Genomic DNA, 26,777 nt, shown 5'->3' on the forward strand with positions numbered 1-26,777 from the left:
TAAAAGCCTTTGATTATGATCTATGAATATACTTAATTTTTTTTGGGGTGCTTACATGTCCTAGTTAAAAAGCATATTCTTTAAGTAATTATGTTATTGAATGAATCTTATATATTATATTTTATAATAAAAATCTTAATTGGTGAATAAATATTTTCCATTTTAATTGTAATATTTAATTATTATATTATTTTATTTTTAAATATATTAGATGTACAGTTATTATTATATAGTGAAGTAAATCTATTAGTAAATGATATTCAAATTATATATGACTAGATATTACATTTTATAAAAGACAATAATCAATCAATAAATATTTGTTAATTTGATTTTAAAATTTAATAAAAATTTACAAGCATTTGATTATTATTTATTTCAAGCATTTGATTTTTTTTTTTTGAAATATTAATAAAGTTATGTGAAACCATTTAAGTTTTTAAGTATTAATATTAATAATAAAAATGTATTATGCTTTAAATGTATATGCATATATGTGATATAAAAGAAAATAAAACAAGTGCTACACAATGGCTAATTACTGGCCTCTAGTTATACAAGTTCAATACTGATAGAGAATTGTACTATTAAATTAAATCAAATTTTAAATTAGGGAGGGTAAGACCTTAATTTATGTACTCTACAAAAGAAAAAGAAAAAGAAAAAGAAACTTTATTCAAGTATGCAAATTTTGAGTTAGAAATATATGAATAGGCATGAAAGTTCTAATGAAATTTTTTAACTAAGAAACAATATATTAGTTTTATATTATGAGAATAAATTTCTCTATGTAACATTTTTTATAGTGTGTAATTAGGTAAATTTCTATTTTATTTAGTTTAAATGTTTAATCTTTAATTTTTATTTTTTCAAATAATTCATGAAAATATAAAAAATAATAATAACATAAAAAATAATAAAAATATTTAATATTTTTTTTCATAATTTTTTTAAAAACAAGACTTCTCACCTAAAAAAGTTAAAATATAATGAAACTATGATAAATGTGCTTGAAATTAGGGATTCAAATTTAATAATAATAATAAATGTGAAGATTCATAAATTGGCATATAAGAGCCCAATTCAGCCAACCAATCAAAACATAGAAATTTAATATTGAAAAAAATAAAGTTTTAAAATTGTCATCTATTTTATGAAAAAACTAAATTTAGAGCTTATTTAATAACTCGTTAATGCAAGGAATTCAAAATGTGTCACAATAGTACTTAGCCTATAAGAAGTACTAATATGAGAACACATAGATTGAGGTGGAATAAATCATGATAGAATTTTTTTAGAGATTTTATAGAGTTAAGTTTGAAAAGGAATGTATTTAAGAAAATAATCAAGAATAGAGGTGTAATAGATTTTGGATTGGATGCTTGTGGTAAGGTGAGCTTGAAATACATATGTTAACATGTATTTACATATAAAGTTTGTTTTTTACCAAACCATTGATATTAAGTTTCAATGATATTACGTAAAATATATAAAACTATTAGCTTAATTCTTGCACTAGTGCAAATGCTAGTTTTTAAAACTTTCTAGAAGTATTTTGGCTGACAACTAATTACATAAGATTAAGGTTAATCTATTAAGAATGGTTGAATTTTATATATAGGAATATACTAAAATCAATAAGATGTGCTTGAATGTTTCATCATGACATGATATACAATAAAGGTTGGGGTGTTCACGCTCCCTCCTTACTAGACATTTATAACTTGTATTTGATGAAAATGAATAAATCAATTTTGGTTATCTGTTTTTTCATCCACAAAAGTTGTCTACTTCAAACCCCACATCTTCCTTTTTATTTCCCTCTTGGTTTCCTCTTTGGTTGTTTCACCCGTCATTCTAGAATAGTAATGGAGCCTGGGTCATACTTGCACCCTTTATCCATGTTAGAATCCCTCCCCCATCGCCTCTGTTATAACAGTAATCTCTTCCATTAAATCAGGTCAACTTGTATAGAAGTCTCTCAACCTCTTCTGATTGTGGACTTCTTGATGTTTTCAGGCAGGTAAACTGAATTGGCGAGTCCCAGCCGGACGAAAAGACGGAAGGATCTCTAAAGAAGATGATATCATAGGAAATTTACCACCTCCCTCTTTCGACGCCCAACAGTTAACCGATAGATTTGAGAAGAAAGGTCTATCACAGGAAGATATAATAACTCTTTCAGGTGGGTACCACTAAAGTTATGATTATGATTTCTCTGTGGCTTAGATGAAAGCATATTTTTTTTGTGTCATTTAATAGTTAATATAGAAGATACTTAATGAGTACATTTTTCTGTAGGTACACACTCCATCGGTGTATCCCATTGCTCCTCGTTCCGTGACCGGCTATACAACTTCAACAACACGGTTGCTCAGGACCCCACTTTGGACGCTCAACTGGCGAGGCGATTGAAGGTGACATGCTCAAATTCTGATACTCCCGATCCAAAGGTAGCTTTGGACGAGACTACCCCATCTGGGCTAGACAACAGATATTATACTCAGCTCTACAAAAAGCGGGGATTATTAACATCGGATCAAACCTTACTCTCAACTCCTACTCGCAATATGGTCATGAATAACATGGTGTATCCATCTAATTGGCGTAGCAAATTTGGTTAATCCATGGTGAAGATGAGGAACATTGATGTGTTGACAGGATCGGACGGGGAAATACGAAAGAACTGCCGCGTCGTCTTGTGACGATAGATTCAGGTAGATCATCTGTTTTATTTCAGAAAATATTCTTTATTCTCTTTCAAACCAATAAAGGTTGGGGTGTTCACGCTCCGTCCTCGGCAGACATTTATAATTTGTATTTGATGAAAATGAATAAATGAGTCCTGGTTATCTACTTGTTTCATCCGCAAAAATTGTCTATAGGTCTTCCTACTCTTGCTTCAAACCTCACATTTTCCTTTTTATTTCCTCCATTTCCTTGTGGGTCGTTTCACCCATCATTCTAGAATAGTCATGGCGCCTGGTTCATACTTGCACATTTTATCCATGTTCCTTGTTCTATTATCTTTTACGACCAATTCCTTATTTGTTTTAGAATATATTCTCACTATCTTCCCCATGTGAACCAACACCGCATCTCCCCATTTGATTCCCAATTTATTCTCATCAATAGATAGTATTGGCATTTCCTTTTTTCAGGTTTTAACACCTCCTATAAAAGTATGTTTCACCTTGAAGGGGCATCAAACAAATTTTTTGAGAAACCCAAGATTTGGGGAATATCCTATTCCCTAATAGTGCCCACAAGAATTAACTTTTAGCACATGCAACAATAATACTTTCATCTCCTACATATTCCCTCTCTTATTCCATTTCATCCTCTACATCCACCGAGCCTTCTACACTTATATCCTAGGTATCTATCTTTATGATGTCCTTTTCTAACAAATGAGAAGCCATGCTAAGGGTGGAAGAAATTTGCTCCTTTAGTTATTTGGAGCCCTACTATTTGAAATTATATGACCATGTTTTGCACACATTCAATATAAAAGAGAAGAACTTTCATACATTAGAGTCTTTTTCCATTTTCCCCACTTAGAATTCAAGGAGATAAAGTTAGGGATTTCATTTTTTTGTTAGCAATGTTCATACAGAAGTGATCATAAATCAGCCTTATTTTCACAAACAAATAATATCCATTGAGACAAAGTATCTAGAGTGATTCCCAATACTTCTAAAAATGTTCTCATTCTAGAAAATAAATAGAAGACCAAGTAACCTAACACAAATAGGGGAAATATAATTAAGTTCCATAAAGGGTCAAAACTAGCCTCCCCTTTTAGAGGGAAAGATTGTTCTTACCATAGTACCATGTCCTTTTTTTTTATCAAGGTCATATCCACTATAAATGTGAAAAGGAAAACCTCTCAAGCATTGAAGACACCCCTATGCTTCACTTTAGCTTCTCTCATACAAGAACCCACCACCTCACCTTTTCAATGGTTGGTCTAGAAGTCATAAATCTCCCCAAAAGTGTCAATTTCACTTTTGAGGTAATCTAATCCATATTTCCATCAAGGATGTCTATTTTAGGGTTGTCCATACCATGTGAATTAGGTGTTGTATGTTCTCAACTCCCTCAAATTGATGACCCTCAAAATCCTCCTTCCATCTTGCCTTCGTCAAGATACCTTCACCCTTACAATTAATACCCACAAAATTGGATTACCTAAGAACCATTCCATTTCCATCCTCCAAACTATAGGCAATAAAAAAAATTACAATACTATTAGCCTCCAAGAAGTTATCCCTTATGGAGGCCTAATCCAACTCTAGGTCTGGGGATATCATCTTAAAGAGTAGACCTAGATTAGCGAGTATAAGACCAAACTCCCTAAAACTAGCCATAGAGGGCTCACACAAGTGAGTGAAAACTAGAGCTACAATAAACTGGTAGAGAAATTTTGTTGACCTACATTTGGTTCATGTCACCATTATAGTTAAGAAATAAGTTAATCTAATCTAGTCATATATTAAGTCGAGTTATGGTGGAGTAGTATATAATAACTTAGTTATGATTACTTGATATTATGGGTGGATTTATAAATAATCTAACTAAATTATAATTTGACCTTGAGTTATCTATAATTGTATTATGAAATAAATAAGAGTTATATTTTAACATTGGACTTAAAAACAACTTTATTTAGGATTCTAAAACTATAATCAATATTCATATGTCATCTATTGATATGTATATATGTTATTAATTAAGCTATTAATGATATAAGATCTCACAAATTAATAGCTCGATAAAGTTATATAGTCAAAATTATCAAGAATTAAAAAAAAAATCATATGTACACTTTACATCACATTTGTTTTCTTTTTCATTAATTATATGTATAGGTAAGGCTTTTCCCTTGGTATAGATTTTGTCTTTAAGACTTTGAACATTTTTTATGATTTCACGTGCTTAACTATTTTGGCTTAGATAATGAAATATCATAGCCATTTATTTTTCATGATCAAACCATCTATGGGTTTGAGGTGTATCTATGAGTTTCTTCACATTTTAATTTATTATTGTTAGTTGACCATAAAAGGTAATGACTGGTGTTTTATTAAAAATTTTCTTGGTCATCTTGTTTCTTGTTACTGTTCTGAGATATGGATGATGATATTTATTTATGTTTTAAACTTTTGTTGGAGAGAGAGAGAGAGATATTCATTTTTTCATGATCATTGGTATTGTGATATTGAAATCATTTATATGTGACATTTGATTTTTTTGAGACATGTACATAATGCAATGGGTAGTTTGGATTCTTATATATGATGATATGATATCTACTAATATACAATTTTTTCTAAAATTATTATTTTGACTTGATTATTTATGAGAAGACATTTCTGATTTTGGTTTTGTCTTCTTTATTTTCCATTTTGGGAGCATTTGGACAAGTTATCTAGGTATATATATGGGATGTGACATGCAATGGGGGTTGAGGCCCTTAAGTGGTCACTAGTGTAATTCATTGTAAGTTAATAAGTGATAACATAACATCTTAAATGGGGTTTAAAATAAACTAATAAAATAATGGTTTTCCTCACCCATGACTTGAGTGCTAACACAAGCTAGGATGAGAGTGGGAGAAGATTATCTCTGCTTGATTCAACTTGATATGGCATAGTTGGTAACCATGTATGTATGAGAGGATACTAGTTCTCATAGAGTCCTTAGGACATCAAGTTTCATTGGGTCTTCTATGATAACCATAGAGTTGACTCATATCATGACACTGCACCATATGCATCTTATGGTTTTTACATATTTTGATTTTCCACTACAGATAGAAAACTTTCCTAAATTCTCACTAGGTTTCTATTTTTTTCTTCTAGATTTTTATTTGAGTGGGACTGAGCATTATCTAACATTATCTCTTTAGCATTGTGGGATTGGACCTGTGGTTCTATCTAATTGAGTGGTAGTTATTTTACTAATATTTGATAGTTTAAGGCACTTGTATCAGTGCTAGATGATCCTTGTAGAAGTTATACTTCCTTCTTTCTCATTGTTGGAGACTTGTTCTTATCTTTTACATGTAGCATACTACATCATGTATCATGTATCTTTGTATCAATTGTGATACTTATGATATTTTATAATATAATTTATATATAGATTATTACTACATATCATGTGACTTTTGTAGTGGATGGTAGTATTTTGGGTAACTAGGTGATGGGTTTCAGTTGTATCTATGAATATACATATGTGATAATATACTTTATATTCATTTATTCATGTTAGAATTTATGCTTTTGATTAAACAAAATAATTAATTAAAACATTTGTGATTCTATGTTGTGGAACCCTTGAAGAATATAATCTTTCTATGAATTGTGTTTATATGTATAAAATATATTGATCATATTAATTATGTTTTGTTATCATTTTTGTTATGTTAGCTCTTAAAAAGAAGTAAATTATTCTATAAAACTAGTAACAAGTACTAGGTTAATTTCTCTCAAGTTCCCTATTGAGGTGTTACATTGCTATATTTTTGTATCACTATACTTATAATAGTAATCGCATGCTTATAATTCACACTTAAGATGTATTATTAAATGTTCAACTAGATTTGTAAGTGCATTATGTGCATAAGATTATGTATCCTAAAGGAATGATTTATTAAGAACGATCATTATATGGGATTCACACATGTTTTCATTTTATCGCTAATGAAAATTTTTCATTATTCATTTCAAAATGTTGATTGTAATGTATCCCTTATCATCTTCTATAGGATGTAATATTTCAATATAGATTATTTAATCTCTACGTGTTTCATCTTTTCCTAGTAGAGTGTTGATCTCTAAGTTTGTGTTTTCTATTAGTGTCCAAACACTTAGTCATCTACTAGGAAAGATTAGAAGGTCATCATTGCGACCATGTTATCTATTTAAAGACCAACTATAGAAAGCTTATATTGAGTAGGATAATGATTGCAGAGTATTCAGTAGCGATCGAGAAGATGTACGTGCTGAGCAATATAGTTTACATTGAGCATATTGACAAGTCATTGATTTCCAAGCCAGAAGGTATATATAAGTCAAGTGACAACTGGAAGAAGTATATATGACCGAGCATTTGAGCATTCAAGTGCCAAGTAGTTCTGTTATGACATATAAGTTTGTGATAGCATTTGAGTATTCAGTAGCGATCGAGCAGATGTACGCGCTAAGAAATATAGTTAACATTGAGCATATTGAAAAGTCATTGATTTACAAGCCAGAAGGTATATATAAGTCAAGTGACAACTTGAAGAAGTATATATGACTGAGCATTTGAGCATTCAAGTGCCAAGTAGTTCTGTTATGACATATAAGTTTGTGATAGCACAAACACATATATGTAAACCATTTTGGCCAAGTTTTATATGATATGTAGTATTTGTAGAGCCAACTAAGAAGGTGATCCCACATTATTTTAGAATGTAATGATCCCAAAGCATGCAATCTGACCAATCAGAAAATAAGATAGAAATGGATAAAGATAATGAACTGTAAACCATCGATCAAGATCTAGAACCTTTCTAGAACCTCTATTTAAGGAGGATTCTAACCCTTGAATTAGTAAGACTTTATGAATGCATATGCATATATGAAGGAAGGTATTACTTCAAGAACATGTGCACGTGAAGGAATGAAGACAATTTTTGAAAGCAGATCAGATACCGAGCAATCAAAGCAATGAGGGACTGAACAAAGTTATCAAAATAAAAGTCAGATCAAATATATAGAGAAAAGAGGAAGTTGAGATAAAATTCTAGAGAGAACTAAGGGTTGTGTACTAAATTTTTTATTATTAATTGAGAGAGGATAAATCTCTTAACATAGTGGTTTTAACAGGTCTATGTAAACCTCCTAATAGAGTCCTTACTTCACTATAAGTGTAAAATCATTTAACAAAGTGAACCTACTAGTCTCTTAATATTTTAATAGGGAAAACCCCTCAAAGGATAGATTATATATCTTATTATTAAAATTGTAACCCTAACAGGCTAACTTTATTATTGCAAAAATGAAGATTTATGGGTTTCATCCCCACCCTAGTTTTACATTCATCTTGAATTTCATTCATGTAACCAAATCATTGTGTAATGTATTGAAATATTCTATGGATGTGATGTATTTCATTTATGTTTCAACATTATATTTTTAATGGTAGGTCTATTATATGAAATTAATTAGGTGTGAATTTATGAAATTGATTTTGAAGTCAAAATTTTAAGATCCTAATTCAACCCCCCCACCCTCCCCCCCCCCCCCCCCCCCCCCCCGCCTACCCCTCACCCTCTTGGTATCTTATTTTCCATTTACTCATTCCAACAATTAGTATCAAAGCACAAATCTCTTATCAAGAAGCATAACAATTCGAGAGGACCAGATTATGGATATGAAAGTGTATAAGATGGGAAAAAATATTTAGAACCAAATGATTGAAATCCAAATCATACAAAAACTGGAAGAAGGGAAAGAAGAGTTATGGTGAACCCTAAAACCAAGGAAAGAGATAGCTATTCAATAAAATGATACACAGTACAAAGAAATTGACATAGAAGGAGTTCTTGATAGTGAAAAGACTTGTAGTAATGATGAAGTATTGACATAATTTCTAGAGAAGAATAGTACCCTAGAAAAGGATGCAAAAGATCTCAAGATAGAACAAGAAATTCAATCGGTTACACTATGTGAAGAAATCAAATAAAAGAAGAAAGCAATGGAAGACAAGCTCATGGAAGAAGAAGACAAAAGATAGATGGATAGTACACTTGAAGAGAGATCATTTGAAGTATAAAAGATTACAAATAATCAGCTAGATATGATAAATCAACTAGTAATTAATAATAAAGAAGAAAATAGAAAGGATTTGGAGATCACAAATCTAAGGTTAAAAATTGAGCAACAAAAAAGTGAGTTAAGGCATGAAAAGAACTCATGGAGAGATTGAATAAACCAAATGAAGCAATCAAACACTTTGAAGAAATGTTGAGGTTACCAAAAATAAAAGACACCTCTGGACTTGGACAAAACAAACAATGTTCATCTACTAAAGGAGAATCATCCAAAAGTGGAGAACAAAGGAATGCAAAAACCAAAGGCAAACCCACATGTCATTACTATGGGAAAATTGGTCACACAACCAACATTTGTAGAAGAAAAAAGGTAAGAAAACTCTTGAACCTAAACTACCTACTAACTATTTTAATTGCAAGAAAAATAGACTTCAAACACATGAATGCAGATCAAAATACAATGACCCAGCCAAAAACATATCTAAATTCCAAGCTCATTGTTACAAATATCAAAAAAAAGGACATAGAGCTCATGAGTGTAGATTCAAGAAAAAGTCAAATTAGATGCCTAAAAAACAAACTCATATAGCAAGGAAAGGGAATTCATACAATTGGGATAACAATACATGGTATTGTTGTCACTACTATGGAGAATATGGACACATTCCAAAGAATTGCATCAAAACACACTCCATAGGAAATTACAAGAAATATCTGAATGGAGAGATAGTATGTTTCAATTATCTCAAAGCTGGACCTATCAGTAGAAACTACAAAACTAGAACACCATCACTAGAGCACCATGTAATGGAAATAAAAAACTAAAAGAAAGAAAATATGGATGAAGATAGTGGAAGTTGGAAGCAATAGAGAAGGAAAAACTTTGATCACCTAATCTAATGAAATAGGTGATCACACCACATCTCACTAAATAAAGAAGGTATACATGAACTATATATTTAAATGTTATATTTTATATTAGTTCCTAATAGAAGTTTTAAAAGTCTATATCTCCATAAGTAAAGATGCATTAAGAACTGAAAGAAAAAGAATAATCATAAAGTACTAAATATCAATGGTAGAGTCTATATTGATAGAGATTTACATTATAGAATGAGTGATCAAGGTACATAATATGTTGACTGAATGAATTAGTTATGACCAAGTGAGTAACCCTGACAAAGTTGAAATGAAGACTAAGTTAGCTATCATACACCAAACAAGTATGAGAATATTAATTACAGACCTAGAATGAAAATTTTATCAAATGTGGACATTCATTTTCAAATACCAAACAATCAAAGAGTTTACAAGAAGATTTTAAGGAGATCGAAGTAATTTTAGTTATCAAATCCAAAAGAATCTCGACAGTTTACCAATGAGCTTGTGAAATAAAGTAAGTATTATTCTTAGTGCTAAGTTAAATATTTAGCGGAGATATTACAAAAGGTTTTGTTCTAAACCCTAGTTCAAAATGACATTTGGAAGTGAAATGATGAAGGAAAATGATGTACAAATCAAGAGAAATGATCAAAGTCCTCCACCCAACTTCAAAAATTTGGTAAACTTCAAAATATTGTTGATGAAATTAGAGCTTCATCATTAATTCCACCCAAAGTCTTGACTATTCAACATTTAAGATCTTATTATCAATGCAAAGTACAGGAAATTAGAGATTTTGATATTAGAGAACTTTATGATAAGCTATGTGTTAATGGAATTTTGAAGGATGAATACATGATCGTTGCTGAGAAAGGGCTTACCTATGCCCTAGATTTTCCAAATGTTTTTAAGGTTGAATGGATAAAGATTCTGCTTAGCACATTCATGACATGAAAATATGGCTAGCAGGTGGGCTGATCAAAATAAACAAGGATATCATTCACAAGGTAATTGGGTACCCTACCTTGGATCAGCCGAAGAGTATAAGAAGTGCAACAAAGAATGAAACTAAAAATCTAACCAAGGAGAAGTGGAATGATTGTGGTATGTCAATTGATGGAATTGAGGACCCATTAGTTAAATTTGTTGTTCCTATGATTGCAATTTTTTTTTTATCAATCTAGCAAGTTGAATAGTGTACCTTGTGTAGCAGTGGATTTGGGCTACAAAATTGTGAAGAATGATCATTCCTATGATCTCGTTGAGCTACAACTTTACCAACTTACAAAGAATTTAGAGGCAATGAGGAAAGAGAAGAAAACCTACTGTAAGTTTGGATCTCTATTGGTTTGTATATTTTCAATGAACAAAATTCTTTTCCTACCATTCAAACAATTGCTTGGGATAGAAATTGAATAGCAATGGAGTAGATTAGTAATTTAATTAGTAGATTTAGAGAAAAATTTGAAGCAATAATGAACAACTATTTTGAAGAATTCAAAGTACATATGAGGAACATAATGAGCATCCCTAAGTTAGTTGTAGATAAGTACTATGATGAAGTATATTTTATTGTAGATACAAATTTTGTATATGCTCAAATAGTTTTACCTAGGGTAGCATGGCTAAGGTCAATGCCCTACAAAGTAAAGATAGATTAGGTCACTACAATAATTACTCCACTTTTACTTGAGAACATAGATGCAAGTGTCAAGCAATTTGAAACATACGAAACTATAATTATTGAGCTAATTGTTGAATCTGGTACACCCAAATTACGAAAGAAAAAAAAGAGAAATGTTTCCAGGGGTGGAAATAAGGAAGAAGGAGAAGTGTCTGGATAGCCTATAAAGGCCATAGAAGGAAAAGGAAAAGAACTTGTTGTTGTGAATCCTAAGGCTACCAACTAGAAGAAGGTTGTTGTGATTGACCCTAAGGGAAAGCTGCCCTAAAGAAGGATATGGAAGAAATGGTGACACCTCAGAGGCCAAAGGATGAAGTAATCATGAGTAAGAAAAGGAAATCTCAACCCCATGTCAAGAAAATCATAGGAAGTCCATGAAAGAAGAGGAAACTGATGAGAATACAAAAGAACCCAACACAAGAAAAGTTGAGGAGAAAAAAGGTTGTAGCATAAGAAGGGGAGGAATATGATTAGATGATTGAGTCTAATGAACTTAGTAAACTTCAAGTAGTGAAGATACTCCCTACAATGACTATGGATTAAGTGCATGAAAAATTAAGAGAATCAGAATGTGTTATGGGATTAAAATATATTTATTATGATTGTTTGAATAATGTTGATCAAGATAAGCTCAAGAAGGATCTTTGATTGATGTGATGATAAAGTTTAGACTTACACCCTTGGAATTGGGATCTAGATTTCTAGTGGGATTGTACAAATGAGTAGATACAAAGTGGAAATTGGCATTATCCACTGAGAAATAAATAAGAGAAACAACACTAGCAAAAGCTATGATAGATTTAGGGAAGATTCATATGTCTATAGCTGTTAAAAGTTTTGTAAAGAAGTTTATACTGAGGGATAGGGCATATATATATATATATATATATATATATATATATATATATATATATATATATATATATATATATATATATATATATATATATATATATATAAAGCTCATGAAGTTGAGCAAGATAGAATTCATATATCAAAAGAAGAATTTTGTTTACTTACTCCATTTGTGGAAGTGAGGGAAGCCCGAGATGCAATAGAATTTGAAGATGACTATAAGAAACAAGTGGCCAAGCTAACTGAGGAGATTCAACAACTAGTCAATCACTGTGAATCAAAAAAGGCTATCACAATTGAAGATGACACTAACACCAATCCACCAAACCCAAATATACTAACAGAAGAGGAAATTCAAGGTTTAATGAAAGATTCAAGAAAACTCTATACTAACCCAATTTTCTTACAGATTGTAGATTATCCAAACCTTGAAATTAAGAAGACTAATGATATTCATATGACATCAATTATAGAGAATACAAGTGTCAAGGAACTTGGTAAAGCATTACTTATATATACACCTACTACTTGTATGCCAATTTTGTAAAAGGAAGAAAATTGTGAAAAAGAAACATGCACTAAATCAGTAGAAGAAGAAAAACAAAAAGAGAAAGATGCTAGTCAAGGTCCTATTCAATTTCCAAGTGTGGGTGAACCCACAATAGTGGGTTACACTTTTTTGGAGGAAGAAATTCCTCCAAAATTGCGAAAGTCGGATTTTTTGCCGAAAAACTTTCGATAGAATGTAATCATCTAGTTTCGATAGAAACTATAAAAGTTTCTATCGAAACTACTTTTGATGGTAGTTTCGATCGAAACTAACTATGCAAAAAAAATTTATCCTAAATAGTTTCGATAGAAACTAAATAGTTTCGATAGAAACTAAATAGTTTCTATAGAAACTATTTTTTAGTTTTGATAGAAACTGAAAAATAGTTTCTATAGAAACTATTTAGTTTCTATCGAAACTATTTTTTACATGAAAACTCAGCCTTATTAGTTTCGATAGAAACTAACTAAAAATAGTTTCTATCGAAAGTATTAAAAAAGTTTCGATAGAAAGTTAGTTTCTATCGAAACTAGTAAAGTAGATGGCTTTTACAAAGCCCATAACATTCTTAGTTGTTTTCATGGCTTCCAGGCTCAATTTCTCGTTTCAAATGGAGCACCAAAGACATGTGATTTTCCATGACTCAAGTACTTAGAATGAGATTTCTAATGAATATGGATTTGATAAATTTTGAATTTTTTTAGTATACATTTTTTTACGTTAATTGAATAGAGGTTCATTATAAAAAATAAACCTATATATTGAACGCTCATGGAAAAATAGTAAATAAGAGAATAAAAATTCTGAAAAATAACTACGGTCTCTGTATTTGAGTCCTCTTTCAATCAAAAAAAAACAATTTGAAATTGGATAAATATATAATAAGTTACATGTGTCAAAAGCCATATATGTCCAAATTAGTGTTAGGTCAACTTTAAACTCTGATAAAATATGAAATAATAATGATAAAGACATCAAATCACCTTTGCAATTTTGGTATGGATATTAAAAACTAAATTCGAAATAATTATACTGATATCTATTGTAGAGAAAAAGTTATGTGTGTCAAAAACAATGTCGCTTTTTCTCAGGTTTTTTATAACATAGCAATTTTCTTGGGAGAAAAATTAATTCAATCAAATCAATTAAAAAAAAATATTTAAAAATATATTTAGAATCGGCATAGAAAATCCTAAAGGACTCTAGTTTACTTCATCTTCAAATTCCTTACCGTTAAATGGCAATTCGCATCTGAATGTGAAAGTTTTCTTGAAAATTCATAGTTGAGTGTCAGTTTAGGCAAAAAAGTGTAACCCATTATTTTGGGTCCACCCGTCACGTAAAGGATGTAGAATATTCAATTGTGACACCTATGAAATAGGTGACTCTTACACAAGTGCATCAATCAAGATCAAGATTAAGTGAAAATGGGAAACAACTACAATTATCACTACCAAGTGATACACCTTTATGATCTCAAGATTGGACTCATTCAAGTGAGGATGATGAGTTAGTGAGCCTTGATGAGGTCATCATATTACCTCTGTATCATTTGAAAAATATTACTCTAGAGATAATGCAAGAACTGCAAACCTTGTTAAGCCATAAGGCAAAGCAGGAATAGTTGAGAAGAGAGAAGACGAGAAGGAAGGTATTATATATTGTCAAAGATATCTTTATATTTGCATTTGATTTTAAATATTTGAGTAATCAACATGCAAATTTGGATCAGCTAGTCTATTTAGTTGATAAGATTCAGATAGATGACATCTAGACTAATGATAAATTATTACATTAGTTTGAAAGAAGAATGGAACATAAAGTGCTATATAAAGTATTAGAAGAACTTTTACATAGATAGGTTGAGATTTCTACATTAGTTACACAATTGGAAACAATTTTGTAAACCATTAATTCATTATATTTGAAATTATGTGATATTGATTTCCTTATAGTAGATGCTACCGATTCATTAGAGCTATTGAATATAGACATAACAGAAAATATAATGTATTGGGCAAGAACACAAGTTCAAAATTATCCTCATATACTACCTTGACATTTAGTCAAAAGAGGTTAGCTGAGCTCATGGCTAAAGACATAGAAATTAGGCATAAGTTGACAATAATTCAACTATAGCTATTGCCACATATAGAGATTATTCAGAAGGTGGTATCTATTGCCAAATATATTTTGAAGAAATGCACACAATTTTCACATAGAGTGGGATTTATTGATCTAGCTGCTGAGCTAGAAATTCAATTTCAAAATTTGGATCAACTTAAGGAGAGATGGAATAAGGGCTATGGCAATATTGTTAGAAGTCATCAACAATTCTTTGGCAACTATTAGTTAGCCCTAGTAGCCCCCAGTTCCATCAGTGACAAAACCAAGGGGGATAGATCATGAAAGAATAAAATGGGGATATAAGGGAATAAGATAAGGAGATGAATTGTGCAGATCAAAGATCAAATCTCATATTCTAGATTTCATAGGATCAAACTATGATCTCAAGGGAAGTACTCATTTTAGAAAGAAATGACTATTCATGAAAAAGTGTTTTTGCCACTAATGTCAAAGATGGATATTGTTTATCTCTAAGCCTATGTTGTCTATTAGTTTCCAAACACTTAGTTATCTACTAAGAAATATTGCAAGGTCATCATTGTGACCAAATTATCTAGTAAAGGTTGAGCTTACAAAGCTTATACTGAGAAGAATAATGATTGTTGAGTATTCAGTAGCAACTAAGAAGATATATGAGCTAAGCAATATAGTTGAGACCATGGATGTTGACAAGTCATTGATTGTTGACTAAATAGGTATATAGAAGACAAGTGATAATATGAAGAAGTATACATGACTAAGCATCAGAGAATTCAAGTGTTGAGTTGTTCAATTTTGACATCTAAGTTTGTGATGGACCAAACACATATGTAAACTATTTTGGAAAATGTTTATATGATATTTAATATTTGTAGAGATAGCTAAGAAGGTGACCACACATCATTTTAGAAGGTAATGATCCCAAAGTGTGCAATAAAGACAATAATAAAATGAGATAGAAATAAAAAATATAATGAAGTTTAAATCGTCAATGATCAAGATCTAGAACCTTCATAGAACATCTATTTAAGGAGGATTCTAACTCTAGAATTAGTAAGGGTGGATATGAATGCATATACATATATCAAGAAAGGTATGACTAAGTGTATGTGCATGCAAATGAGTGAAGATAAAGTTTGAAAGTGTGTGTGTGTGTGTGTGTGAGAGAGAGAGAGAGAGGGAGAGAGAGAGAGAGAGAGAGAGAGAGAGAGAGAGAGAGAGAGAGAGAGAAATCACAATAGTGAAGGACCAAATAGAGTTATCAAATTAGGAGATCAAATTAGAGATATATCAAAGAGGAGACCTAAGATCAGCTTACAGCCAAGGGTCAGGTACTGAATCAATTATTATTAATTGAGATAGTGTAAATCTCTTGATAGAGTAGTTTTAATAGACCTATGCAAACTTCCTAACAGATTCGTTACTTTATTGTGAGTGTAAAAGCCTTTTAGAAGGTGAGACCTAATAGTTTCTAAAGCTTTTAATAGGGAAGTCTCCTCATAGATTAGATCATATCTTATGATCAAACATTGTAATACTAACAAGTTAACTTTATTGTTGCAATAGTGAAGATTTGTAGGTTTCATCCCCACCACAAATTGGCCTTCATCTTGAAGTGTTTCTAGATAACCAAATCATTGTATTATGTGTTGAAATATTTTGTAGATGTGATGTATATCATTTATGTTTTTGCATTATAGTTTTAATGGTAGATCTACTATATGAGATGAATTAGATGCGAATTAATGAAATTGATTTTGAAGTCAAAATTTTAATATCCTAATTGAGTGAAGGACTGAATAGAGTTATCAAATTAGGAGATCACATCAAAGATATAGCAAAGAGGAGACCTATGATTAGCTTACAACCAAGGGTTAGGTACTGAATCAATTATTATTAATTGAGATAGGGTAAATCTCTTAACGAAGTGGTTTTAACATAAGTATGTAAACCTCCTAATAGTTTCCTTACTTTATTGAGAGTGTAAAATCCTTTAACAAGATGAGACCTAATAGTTTCTTAAGCTTTTAGCAGGGAAGACCCCTCACAAGGTAGATCATATCTTATGATCAAATATTGTAACCCTAATAGGTTAATTTTATCATTGTAATAGTGAAGATTTGTGGCTTTCATCCCCACTCCAATTTCACCTTCATCTTGAAGTGTTTCTAGATAACCAAATCATTATGTTATGTGTTGAAATATTTTATGGATGTGATATATTTCATTTATGTTTTAGCATTACAATTTTAATGACGGATCTATTATATTAGATAAATTAGGTGTGAATTAATGAAATTGATTTTGAAGTCAAAAGTTTAATATCTTGATATATCTCACCCCCCCTCTTAGTATATTGTGTCCTATTTACAAATTCCAATAGTAGAGATAGAAAAATAAGACATCTCTCTCTACAATGAATCCACCCACTACTTAATTGTAATATTAAATTATTTGTCTATGCTACCTATTCTCAATATATTCTATTGACAATTAATTATGGAATATAGAAACAAGACTTTCATTTCTATCACACCACATATTTGAAGGAGTGCAACTCTTATAGATGTGAACACAAGTGTAGAAAAAAATCCTTTGAAATTAAAAGGACACCTCCTTATGCAGAGTTTGAAAAAGTTCCCACTAAACTATCCTAGAAAAAATATGATACATATAGATATGACTATTGGATACAATTGATTAATTGTGTATTATCTTTGATGTTACACAGATATCATATCATTATTAGTCACTGTATTCCAAGCTCACTCAGGAAGTCAAGACAATTTTTTGTGTCTACCAAGCCTTCTTGTGTTTTCCTAGTTCAGAAGATAGTGCCTACCGAGTTCACTTGAGCATTGAAGAAAAGTCTTTAGAAGATGAGTCTTAACCGAGCTCACTCAGTTACTGAAGGAAAATTCCTACCTACCCTAATTCCTGCCTCCCTCTTTCCAAGAACCTTCTTCACAATTTTGAGGTGAAACTCAAAAATTTCCTTTGGAATGATTATGAGGAAGATAAAAAAGTGGCCCTCATAAAATGGGAAAATATTTGCAAACCTAAGGAAATGGGAGGGTTAGGAATTAAGAATTTACAATGGTGAAATGAAGCACTAAGGGCTAAATTGATTTGGCATCTCTTTGAGGAAAGACATCATAAGTGTGCTAAGATTATGTATAATAAGTATCTTAGTATGCTCCACTTTCAAATTTTGGAATGAAAACCCTTCCTAAAGGTCTAAAAGTTGGAATTTTATGATTAAGTGTCATCCTCTCATCATAAAGTACCTCACTTGGGATGTTGATAAGGGGGATGATGATTTATTCTGGGAGGATTCTTGGGATGGACACCGACCAATAGATGATAATTCTTCCCCATAGATCTCAAAGAAAAATTAGTCAACCTTTGGGGAAGTAAATTTAGTAACTACAAGACAAAGATCATTTTGGAATGAACTTCCAAATGGATTTGGAAACCTTTAGAGGGTATAGAAGTGGATCTAGCTACTATTAAGTCATATGAAGAGATAACACAAGATAGGAAAGTTAAGCAGCTTGAGAGAAATTACAAACTTATTTGGGCAGCCTCGAATGACAGTAAGTATAGCATGAAAAATGGACACAAAGCATTAATACATTCACAAAGATGGGTTGAAGTGGAAATTTCACTTGAACTCTATTGGGACTCTATGTGCCTGCCAAAGGTAGGATTTTTCTTATGGATAGCATTTCAAAATAGGATTCTAACGGCAGAGAAATTTCATAAATTAGGCTTTGAAGGTCCTTCTAGATGTGTCTTACATAAGAAGAACAATGGGGATTCATATCATCTATTATACAGTTGTCCTTTTTCCCAAGCATGCTGGGAGTGGCTTAGGCATATGTTAGGATGGTCTTCGCCTTTTTCGAAATCATTTATTGATCTCCATAAAGGATGACTTACCAACATGGTTAGAGGAATTTACAATAAACTTTGGAATATTTTCCCTTCTATCCTTGTGTGTGAAGTTTGGAAAGAAAGGAACAAATAGATTTTTCGTGACTCAGAGTTGAAGTTAGAAGAGTTAATATCAAAAATTGAAGCTAGTATAGTTGAAATTGCCAACTCCCATCTTAGAAATTCTAGAAAAGAAGAAGGATCCTTCTCTATTTGGGATGGTTAGATGAAAAAGAACCGACCAAACTTGATTAATCCTCCTCTCATCTATTTTAAGAAAAGTAAGGAGGCAAGTGAAAGGTGCAAATGGTCTCCACCTCTAAAAGGATATGCTAAACTTAATTTTAATGGAGCTAGAAGAGGCAACCCAAGAACGATAGGTATTGGCTATATCACTAATGATGATACAAGTAAATGGATCATGAAAAAAGCCATGTCTATTAACCCTACTTCCAACAACCTGGCAGAGCTAGAAGCACTAGAAAAATGTCTAAAACTCTGTCAAAAGTTAGGATTAACAAATATCATCATTGAAGGTGATTCAAAAATTGTTCTAAACATGATAAGGAAATGTGCTACCCCGAATTGGATTCTTAACTCTAAGCTAGAAGAAGTTCTTAGGCTTCTAGATTGGTTTGTAGACATCTTGATATGTCATATTTTCTGAGAAGGTAATCAAAAGGTAGATTATTTAGCTAATAAGGGAGCTAATAGCATTAATTCTTTGGCCATCAAAGATGAGCTATAAATATGTCCAACTATACTTTTTATTTTAACTCTTAGTTTCACTCTTATAAGGTGTGGCTCTTTTAATCATATTATAATTCTTTTCAAGGATAGTGTGGGGTAGGTCTCTATCCAAGGATAAAGGGTAGAGTAATATATTAGGATCTAGGGTATAGCAATATATTAGCTTGAATATATTAAGTCTCCAATTGATGGTTTGTAAGCTTGGTTAGCAGGTATAGGTGTAAGTCATTTTACTTCATAAATATATCTTCTTAACATATCACAAGGATTTTAATTAGACACTAGCTTTGAAGTGTTTTATGCTAGGAACTTTATTTTGATCCACTTCATCATTAGTAGTTGTAGTATGGTTGCATCATTAATCACTTTGTAGGTATATTTTGAGGACTTTTTGTAACATGATTATTTATTAAGTGACATCTAGCCTCTCAAAAAGTAGAGTAAGTATCGAGGAACTTCCAAAGTGTTCAAGGAGTATCCATTTTGCCCTTTTGTAGAAGTTTTGTCATGATTTGACACCACATTTGGAGTTTTCAAAATGGATACCTTCATCTATGTCTCTCACACCTCTAAGAACTGCATTATGGCATTCTACAGCAATATCAAACTGGAAAGGTGGAATAGAGTGTTGAGGTTGGTTGATGGAATGACATGCATCACTGTGAATAGGGCAATAAGAGAAGGAGTTTTCAATTATGACTGCACCTAGAGGATAAATAGTGACATAATAGGTATCTTCATTGGGTACATGGCAAGAGCATGGATTAACAAATGGGACATGATAAGACTGTGTTTGAATATATTTGATTCCACTTGGTGTCATGGCGTGATTGAAGTGGTCATGAGCTTGGATGAGGATTTACAAGTGCCCCTTCTGGAAATGTACATGGACTATCCACCAAGGAGTCTTGCCATAGCAAACATACCAAAGTGGCCTTCACTGGTGATCAAGGACCCGGTAGCCTTCAATAAGGAATGGTTGAAGATAAAATCATGTCTACAATTTCTTCTTAGATGGCATAGAATTAAGGTGGATAACAGTATTGGTTGGCTCAAAAATTACTTGTGTATGTTTAATGCCTATATATATATATATATATATATATATATATATGAGGGTTGGTTTAGGTAACTTGGAGGCACTAGACTTTTGCACACCTAATGTTGAGAAGTCTAGTAGGCAGAGGTTCTCCTTTGAATCCTCCCCCCGCGCCCCCATTTCCAGTCAAAAAACCCTAATGACATTGTAGAAGTAATCATGGTGTTTTGGAAGAAATAATGGTTCTTAGCCAAAGTCAGACAACTCTAGCTTTGTGAAATACCTATGCATGCTCTGGTCTATGTTGCTAGCTAAAGTTGATCTTGTTCACTCCTATAGTAGGAATTTTGAGGCTTTCTTACCAGGTTATCAGTATTAGTGGTCTCATATCTTTAGTACCGTGTAGATAATATATGTATAGTGTTGTTTAGACATTTTCCAACCTTTCAAGGGTCTTGTTGTAATAGTTTGGTTCATAATTTGCTCTTTGTATGGTATCTAGAGTAGGGTCAAAGATGCGATCTTTTGCTAAAAAGTACTAAATGTTAAATGTAATCATCTCAATCATGAATATATAAGTGATATTTACAGTACTAATGGCAATCCTAAGTTTATCGATATGATGCATGGTTTCCTTATCTATTTTTAGTTAATTTGTAAAGGTTTCATTTAGCTCTAGTTACATTATTGGTAGATGACTAACCATGTTTGATGGTATCATAATGATAATTCAAGAGTATTCTCGGCATCATAGCAAAGTAATTTAGTTTAGGGTTCAAATTTCTTTACAATCATGGCTAGTCTTAGCTACATATGTTGTTCTCGATTAGCCTAAGGTATGGTTGTCTTTAGAGTTTATAATAATGGCTTGATGTCTTTTACTCTTTTGGTGGCTTCAAGTCTACATGGTATCAAGTTTCTTTCTCTATTATAAGTTTGATATATATACTTTATATGTTGTAGTCTTTGTAGAACTGTTATGTAAATACTAGTATGGTATTTTGTTTTCTAATTATAGATTATAGATTCTACTCAAACTATCTAGCATTACGGTGAAATGAGTTTGTACACTCAGTAGAGCTTTTAGCTTTAAAACCCTTAATTTGTAGGGATTTTCTGGTTTGGATTTCTATATTGTCTCATCTCGATTTTTGGATGCTTGAGAAAGGTATAATGGGCAAAGGATCTGGGTTTTTGAGGGCTTGGAGGGCATTAATGGCATTTGAGCCAGCCTTGTTTTGTATTTGGTTGCCTTCTAGTATTATTATGAGGCGTTTGTCATTTTTGTTGAAATTCTATCATGTGGCTTATGAGAGGCAGCTTAGGTACTACAATGGTTTTTGATCTCCATAGGAATGGTAATAGGCTCTTAGAATTCAAATTTAGCTTAGTATAAAAAGGTTAATTATAGATAACATCATAATTTTAAATTTTAAATGTTTCTAATACTCTTATTGATAACATTATGGATTTAGTTTATAAAGTAGCGGAATTATTCATTTAGATAAGTCGGTAAGTTTTATTTTAGTATTGAAGAAGGGAGCAATATTGCAATAGGCAAAGGTAATAATTTAGTCATTTCTTTTAAGTAAAATTAATGTAGTATTAAAACTAATTGTCTCAATGATCAAGCCTGTTAGATAGAAGTATCTTTCAGGTTAGGATTTAGAATCTAGGTCAACTCAAATGATAGAATTTTAAGAATGGCATTTGGGTCTAAGGTGTTGAGGTCAAAAGTGCTAATTGGTATTTAAGTAGTAATGTATTCATTTAATTATATTTAAGTTCTAATGATTCTTTTTGAGATTAGCCAAAGGTGTTGTCTATGTCTTTACGGCAAATTGAGACTAACTCATTTGGATTTTCAAAGGAATGTAGGTTTTTGTTTTGGTACTTGAATATTAAAGGAATTTTAATGGGCATATTGAACTAATATAACATAGTACAGTAATGAAAAGTTAAAAATCATCTTTTAAAATACAACGTTAAAGGTACTACTTGGTAGGCATTCAATGTTAATAATTTCGATGTTTAAAGGATTCTGTTAGTAAAGGAATAAAAATAATTATTATGACATATGCCTTTTTGAGTATTGTAGGAAATAGTTCAAATAATTAAAAGAAAAAGTAATAACTATTTTTTTCCAAGGATCTAATACTTAAAAAGATGTATGCAGTTCCATAATTAACCAATCTGATTGTAAAGTTAAGAAGGCAGGGTTGAGCGCTTAGCTTAGTAATGGAAGGGTTTAAAGTACAAATTCTAGAATGGCTCAACTTAATTGGTCTTAGTGGCATTTTAGTATCCCAAAAATCGTATTAATTTGTATTACAATCTCCTCTTTTGTAAACATAAAATATGAAACAATTTGACTAGGATATGCCCCTTTTATGATTTAATAATAAAGGACTTTGGTCTCAGGCTAGACTAGAGGTTTTCTTCTCTGTTCTTTTCTACCAATGTCTATTTGAATGGAAAAATGCTATTGTAAGTTATCAATTTTTATTAATAAATATAATCAAGGCTTTGGTCATTTACCGATGAATTTTTTTTTTGAAAATGTATTATGTTATATTTTACTATTATAAAATCTCCTTATATTAACATTATAAGATACTTTTGATCTTTATAAATTATTTTAATTAATTAAGCCTAGAGGCTTTCTACATTGGAAGCATTCATCAATGTAAAAATTTTGACATTTAAAAAAAAATTGACATTCGTTGACAGTTTTATGAAGTGATAATGACTATATTATAAAGTGATAAAATATTAAATAAATAAATACAAATAATGTACACACAAATAAAAAGAGCATGGTAACCAATCATCCTATTATTTCTTTAAAAACAAAATAATTCTAAATTTTCTTTTTGAAATATGTTTAGCATTTGTGTTGCTCTATATTGCACATAGTATGGGCAATAATTAAATATGAATTGAATTTATTTATTATTTGAAAGAGTAGGTGAGAGAATCATAATATAAACTTAAAAAATTATAAAATTTGATTTTCAATACTAATTACAATGCATTATTTCCAAAAAATGGCCAATGACTAATTTATTTATTTATTTTCCATAGTTTCATATCAAAATGATATTTTTAAGAAGAGTAACATCATTTTTAATGATCAATAAATATTAAAACATTTAATGTAGGGTTAAAAAGTTTGCCTTAATTGTATTTTTTTTTGAAATGTTTAGTACTTTCTAAACTCTGAACTAACATATATTTTTATTGAAATACTATATATATTATAATTTAATTTTTTATACACCGTATATATCTTAAACTACAAGTCAACCGTAATACTAATATTAACATCACCTAATTATATATCTCGACGGCTTATTTTATACAAAATTTTAGATATGCTAGTATATAGAAATAAGAAATATTCTTTTGTCTATAAACACTAAACTATTAAATAAATATAAACAGTAAGATTTGCTTGCATGATTCGCCAAGATATGATACACAAATGAGTTTGCATTCGCGAGTTTCACACTACTATTTCCGCGTAAGGCATACGCGCACCTGCCGAAGCTTTGACATTTACTGGTTCGTACGGTTCATAGATTTCATGAGTTATAATGTAAACATGATTGCGTATCACTGTCGTAAACTAGTCAGCCATTCGCCATATTTAATCCCTTTAAAAAATATTATAATGCAATGAGAATAAAGATTCAGTGCCATTTAATGCATTTTGATTTGTTCCCAGTTGAATTAGTCTCAGGGATTCTATAGCCATTATACATAATTTTAATTGTCACGGCTGGAACTAATTATATATATAAAGGAAGGTTTCAAGGTCAACAATTAATCGCTAACAAGGTATCTTTGAAAGCGAATGCAATAAACGAATTTGCGCGTTGGGTTTGTTGTGTCAAAGGCTGCAGATTTTATTTAAATAGATAGACTCTGTCAACCCCGGCTTAGGCAACTCATTCTTAGTAGACTACGTCGATTCAAGCAATCATAAGCACAGCCCGACCCTTCAAAACTGCTTAGAAGAGCATCTCCGCAAATCATTGCTTATAAGCCAACTCCAACAATAGCTAATTTTAAATTCTTATCATATTGCTAAGGCCGGAGGCAGTGATCACAGCTGAAAAAATGTATACGTCGAAGTCCTTGCTGATTCTAGGGTTCCTCTGGATGTTGTCATACTCGTATTCAGTCTATGCGAATCCAAATGGCCTGCGGGTGGGTTATTACCGCCATAAATGTCCACAGGCCGAATCTATTGTAAGGAGAACAGTCTCCAACGCCCTAAAACAAGATCCTACTTTAGCAGCTCCTCTAATTAGAATGCATTTCCACGACTGCTTTGTTAGGGTAAGCATATCACTCCTTAGAGATCTTTTCATTTGTATGACATTAAGATTAGAAATGTATGGAATGATTTAGCTTACATGTTAAGGTGGTGTTTACAGGGTTGTGATGGTTCAATTCTGTTAGACTCAGTCACCTGCGAATTTTCCGAGCCTTCGAGGGTTTGAGGCGATAGATGAAGCAAAACGAGAAATTGAGGCCAAGTGCCCTCAAGTTGTTTCATGTGCAGACATCCTCGCATTTGCAGCACGAGATAGTGCATACAATGTTAGAATCTCTCTGCCATTGCCTCTGTTATAACCCTATAAATCTCTACTAAATCGGATCAACTTGTATAGACATTTCTCAGCCTCTTCTGATTGTGGGTTTCTTGATGTCTGCAGGCAGGTAACATGAATTGGCGAGTCCTAGCCGGACGGAAAGACGGAAGGATCTCTAAAGAAGATGATATCATAGAAAATTTACCACCTCCGACTTTCAACGCCCAACAGTTAACCGATATATTTGAGAAGAAAGGTCTATCACAGGAGGACATGGTAACTCTTTCAGGTGGGTATCATTAAAATTACTCTGTTGCTTACTTGAAAACATTTCTTTGTTGAAGCCATTTCGTAGTTAATATAAAAGATACTTATGACTACATTTTTGTGCAGGTGCACACTCTGTTGGTGTATCCCATTGCTCCTCGTTCCGCGACTGGCTATACAACTTCAACAAGACGGGTGCTCAGGACCCCACTCTGGACACTCAACTAGCGAGGCGACTGCAGGTGACTTACCCAAATGCTGATATTCCTGACCCAACTGTCGCATTGGAGGAAACTACACCGACTCGGCTGGACAACAGATATTATACACAACTTTACAAAAACCGTGGATTATTAACATCCGATCAAACCTTATTTTCGACTCCTTCAACTCGCAATATGGTCACGAACAACGTGGTGAGTCCACCTAGTTGGCGTAATAATTTGGTGAATCCATGGTGAAGATGGAGGACATTGATGTGTTGACAGGATCGAACGGTGAAATAAGAAAGAACTGCCGCGTCGTCTTGTGACTACGTATTGTTGTCGATCTTCCGTATTAATTTGATCGAATCATTTTATATTCTTTTAGTCCGTTTCAAAAGAATTTAGGCTGTGCGGTTAACGTTCCATCCCCATAAAGGGCATTTACAACTTGTATTTTATGAGAATGAAATAAATAATTTTTTAAAAATTATCAAAGGTTATTGGTTCATAGAGTAAAAAGCATATTTCACATTTTGAACCTCCTTTAGTAATATTGACCTTGTAATTATTAATAATATTATTATAAAATCAAACTGAGATTGAAGTACGGAAAAAAGTCAATATAATGATGATCTCAGGATATGACTACTTCACTTCATTTGGTCATTCAAATTGAAGAGTAAAATATCTCATAGTGCTAGTGAAAAACGAGACATAAACACTAAAATATGACATATATTATATATTATTCTTATCTAAATAGAAACTAAAGACAAAAGAAACTTCTTTCTAGTTGGTTAGAACCATGTGTACTATATATAGAAGAATAGATGTCAAATGTTTAAAAATATAGGCCTTCTCATAAATCTCTCTTTATAAAATTTGTTTGGAGGAATTCAAATTAGGTAATCTCTTTTTTGATATGTTCAGGAAACCCCTAGTGTAGCCTAGGACTTATCCAATCTGGTCTTCAATAAATTATAATAATTTTGCATCCTAGTATAATGGGAGGACTATCGATTGATATGACTAATTTATAATTAGCCATCAGATTTTCAAGAAACTGGTTTACATGTA

General features: G+C 31.6%; 1 pseudogene; it reads left to right on the plus strand.

The window, feature by feature from the left end:
• The first annotated feature begins 1,868 nt into the window (after positions 1-1,868).
• LOC149560575 (peroxidase 5-like) lies at positions 1,869-26,026 on the plus strand (annotated as a pseudogene).
• Positions 26,027-26,777: the final 751 nt, after the last annotated feature.

Source organism: Cupressus sempervirens, chromosome 4 (assembly GCF_028749045.1).
Source record: "Cupressus sempervirens isolate cs-2001-9-10 chromosome 4, ASM2874904v1, whole genome shotgun sequence".
In the NCBI taxonomy this organism is placed as follows: domain Eukaryota; kingdom Viridiplantae; phylum Streptophyta; class Pinopsida; order Cupressales; family Cupressaceae; genus Cupressus; species Cupressus sempervirens.